This window comes from Cetorhinus maximus, chromosome 14, assembly GCF_964194155.1.
Source record: "Cetorhinus maximus chromosome 14, sCetMax3.hap1.1, whole genome shotgun sequence".
NCBI classification, from domain to species: domain Eukaryota; kingdom Metazoa; phylum Chordata; class Chondrichthyes; order Lamniformes; family Cetorhinidae; genus Cetorhinus; species Cetorhinus maximus.
Window position 1 is genome coordinate 67,274,531 of NC_135892.1, and position 4,748 is coordinate 67,279,278.

The window sequence follows — 4,748 nt, forward strand, 5'->3', positions numbered from 1 at the left end:
TTAAACTTGGTCTTTTCTCTGGCCCACAATAGTGATAAAGTGTCCTTGAATTCTCCCATCCTGTTTACTATTATGTTTCATCATCAGCGCCCAGCATGACAGTGCGTGAATTAACCTGCTCAGCACAGTGAGATAAGCTGCTGATTTGAGTCCCCAAATAACAGCCTGTAACTTGTTTGTCATTTGCAATGTTGCGCCACCAAACAAACAGTTTCAGAGACCAGTAATTGCCAAAATTATAGCTCAAAAATAAGAAAACTATCAACTTGTTACCATCTAGCAAGTCTGATTCATTTGTGTCCACACTGTATTAACAACATTAACAACAGGGATCTATGGGGGTGGATTTCTGAAAGGTTTCTTCTGCTCTGTCGCCTTAACTTTAGCAGAACTTCAGTGAAAACAACATTTACGCAGGTAAATCAGATTTCCATCAAACTTCCAAACTGGTGCCACAGCTCCAGTGAATTTATTCTCCTTGTATGAGTGTACCAATTAAACAAGTGAACTAATGAACAAATTAACTAGCTGACAGCCCCTTAAAGGGACACTGTAACAAAAACAAAACTTTAAGGGTAGTGTAACAAATTAAATTAAAATCACATTTTGAAAATTGAAATTTCCCAGCTGCTGTGGCGGGATTTGAACTCATCTCTAGGAATCATCAGTCCAGGCCTCTTGATTAATAATCCAGTAACATGACCAATGTGCTACCGTATCACTCCCACTCCCGCCCGCGCCGGCAAATTTATTGTGCATGTTGTTATTAAAGTTTAAATCATCCTGCAATTTGTGGTGAGGAGTAGCTATCCTGTGAATTGCAAATTATTACAAAATGCTGGACAATTTGCAGCACTCCACTGTTAACCCCACAAAATCAGCAGATCATCCTCAACCTTCCTGTGAGTTGCAGAAATTGCAGCATTTGCACAAGTAAACTTGCTGCAGAAAGTTAGGGTTGTTATTTAATAGCTTAAGTAACATTTTAATGATGATATTTATGTTCCTGCAATGCCACTCAACCTTTTCACCCAGAAAGGGAACATTGAAACTGTGGAATCTCATTCCTACAGGAAGTAAATTGCTAGAGATTTTTTAAAAATTTAATATTTTTAATTGTTAATTTATTTTCTTTCTGGCTCTGTCTTTGACTCTCTATATTTCTCTTTCCGTATCTGATTTGATTTTAATTTACCCTATTTCTTTTTCCTTTGCTCCTCTGTTTCTTTCTCTCTCCTTAGTTCTAATTGATTAAGGAGATAGATGGCTGTTACATTTGTCACTTAGATCCTAGGTGCCCGATTGCTGTCACCATGCTTTATCAACTCACACTTCCAGCAACTAACAGGGCTAAATAGCTGTGAGTTGAAAGATAAGGGACACACCCTGAGATATTCTGTTCTAGCAAAATTTGAACCAGTTATCTATTCTGTGTATTCAGTGGGCGACATTAGTTGTCTGCGTGCCTAACATGTTACTAACACTCTGTGTTAAAACCATAGAACCATAGAAAAGTTACAGCACAGAAGGAGGCCATTCGGCCCATCTTGTCCATGCCAGCCCGAGGACACCCAGGTGCCCTTTCTAATCCCACCTTCCTGCACCCAGCCCATAGCCCTACAGCTTTCAGCACTTTAGGTGCAGATCCAGGTACTTTTTAAAAGAGTTTAAAGTTTCTGCCTCTACCACCAACTTGGGCAGCAAATTCCAGACACCCACTACCCTCTGCGTAAAAAAGTTCTTCCTCATGTCCCCCCCTACACCTTCTGCCACTTATCTTGAATCTATGTCCCCTGGTTCTAGAATTCTCCATCAAGGGAAACAATTTTATCCTGTCCACTCTATCTATTCCCATCATAATTTTGTACACCTCAATCAAGTCACCTCTCAGCCTTCTTTGTTCCAGGGAAAATAACCCCAACCTATCCAATCTCTCCTCGTAGCTACACTTTTCTAACCCTGGCAACATTCTTGTAAACCTCCTCTGCACTCTCTCCAGAGCTATTACGTCCATCCTGTAATGTGGTGACCAGAACTGCACACAATACTCCAGTTGTGGCCTCACCAGTGTTTTATACAATTCCAACATTATATCCTTACTTTTATATTCTATACCTCTGCCAATGAAGGAGCGCATTCCATATGCCTTCTTTACAACCTTGTCCACTTGAACTGCTGCCTTCAGGGACCTGTGTACTTGTCACCAAGATCTCTCACTTCATCTACCCCTCTTAGTATATTCCCATTTATTTTGTAATCCCTGTAACTGTTTGACCTCCCTAAATGTATGATCTCACACTTCTCTATGTTAAAATCCATCTGCCACTTTACTGCCCACTCCACCAACCCATCTATATCATTTTGGAGATTATGGCTATCCTCTACACTATCCACTACTCGGCCAATCTTTCTGTCATCTGCAAATTTCCCAATCGTGCTCCCAACGTTCACGTCCAAATCATGAATATATAACACAAACAGCAAGGGTCCCAACACCGAGCCCTATGGAACACCACTTGAGACAACTTTCCATTCGCAAGGGCATCCATCAACCATTACCCTTTGTTTCCTGTTACAAGCCAACCTTTTATCCAGTTTGCCACATTACCCTGAATCCCATGGGCTTTTACTTTCCTGACCAATCTGCCATGTGGGACCTTGTCAAATGCCTTGCTAAAATCCATGTACACAACATCCATTGCACTACCTTCATCAACCCTTCTTGTCACTTCCTCAAAGAATTCAATTAAATTTGTGAGGCAAGACCATCCTTTAACAAATCCATGCTGACCATCCCTAACTAGTCCATGCCTTTCCATATGACAGTTAATCCTATCTCTCAGGATTGATTCTACTAATTTGCTCACCACCGATGTAAGATGAACTGACCTATAATTGTTTGGCAGTTCCATTGATCCCTTTTTAAACAATGGAACTACGTTTGCATTTCTCCAGTCCTCCGGTACCTCCCCTGTATCTAGTGAAGATTGGAAAATCATCCTCAGAGCATCTGCTATCTCCTCCCTGATTTCCTTCAGCAGCCTTGGAAACAATCCATCTGGCCCTGGTGACTTATCAACTTTCAAGGATTTCAACCCCTCGAGTACTTCCTCTCTCTTTATGACTATCCCGTCATGTTGCTCCTGTTATTTACTTTATGTTTTAAATATTTTTGATAAATTTTTGCAGTACCTATGTATACTTCTGTGCAGTACAAATTTTAACACTGGGAAATGTTAAACCAGTTGAGAAGTTTTAAATTTTTCTATGTAGGAAATCAACTACAACTTCCCAGGAGCCATATCCTAACTGTTGAAAGGCAATATCTGTTATCCAAAGGCAAACAATGCTACTGTTATTATACACCAACAGAAATTATATGCTAGAAAATATACAAATAAAGTAAATACAGAAATCTAATTAACTCATGGGCCAGAAATTTTACTTCGTCGGGCGGGCTTGTTGGAGGTGGGCGGGGGTGGTTGGGAAGCTGACCACCGCCCGCGATCGGGGCCGGACCACGATTTCACGCTGGCGGGCCAACTAAGGCCCACCCAGCGTGAAACGCTGCTGCAGTGCTCAGCGCTGCCTGTGGGGGTGGGGGGGGGGGGGGGGGTTGGGGGGAGACCGAGTGGGGAACTTCGCGCACGTGCTCAAGTGCACGCAGGAAAAGCTCCCTGAGGCACAGAGCTGCCTCAGGGAGATGAAGATATGAAAAATTAAAAATAAAGATCTTTAAGATGTTAAAAAAGCATGTCCCCCTCATGCAGCTCTGTCACATGAGCAGGGACATGTTAGAAATTAGAATGCCCGCTCATTTCACAAAAAATGCAAAGGCCAACCGTAAGGTTGGACCGGCAGTGAAAAGTTTAATTCAATTACATAGCTAATGGCCTTAATAGGCCTTTTAATTGTTGCGGGTGCGCTGCCAACTCCTGTGCACACCCGCCGACCAGTATAGCGTGTGAGTGCACGATGATGTCGGGACGCTCACCCGACGTCATCGCACATCATGTTACACTCGTTCGGGTCGGGCGCACGTCAAGCAGAAAATTCTGCCCATGGACACCTTTCAAAGTCTATATGTTATTTTCACTCAGTGTCATTATCAGTTATTCCCAAGTCAGGTGAGAAAGAAGTTGCACTTATCACATCTCCAGGGTGGTCCCAAAATACTTCGCAATCAAGGAATTACTTTTGAAATGTAAATCCTAATGTTACGCAGACAAATGCAGAAAGAAGATCTCACAAACATGACCAGTAAATCTGTCTTTTGGTGGTTTGGTTGAAGGATAAATGTTGGCCAGGGTACCACACAAACACCCTGCTCTTTTTCAATTAGTGACATAGGCTCTTTCAAATTTTGCTGAATATTCATGCAGAGTCTTAGCTTAGCATCTCCTCTGAATGCTGGAATCTTTGACAATGCAGTACTCCCTCAGTACAGAACCCAAAGTGTTAGCCTGGATTATACACTCAAATCCTAGACCATGGCTTGAACTATTAACTTTGAGTTGGAGGTGAAAGTGCTGAAACAAAGCCAAACTGGCACTTAACTTGAAAAAGGGTGAAACTACCTCTGCTCTACCTCACAGTTCTAAACCAGAGCTGGAATTTTTTGATGGGCTACATTAATCTTAAATTCCCCACCTCATTTTCTCTTTTTCCTATCAAGGCGCCTCCTATTACTAAAATAGTGGTGACCTGATTTCATTCTCTGCTTAAATTATCACTTTCTAAACATGAGA

The 4,748-nt window shown here is 41.9% G+C and overlaps 1 long non-coding RNA gene across 1 annotated transcript; it reads left to right on the forward strand.

The window, feature by feature from the left end:
• Positions 1-204: 204 nt before the first annotated feature.
• LOC144690141 (uncharacterized) lies at positions 205-3,379 on the forward strand. Its single transcript, XR_013578764.1, has 3 exons — positions 205-417; positions 1,036-1,076; positions 2,956-3,379. It is a non-coding gene; the product is annotated as an uncharacterized LOC144690141 (long non-coding RNA).
• The last annotated feature ends 1,369 nt before the right edge of the window (positions 3,380-4,748 follow it).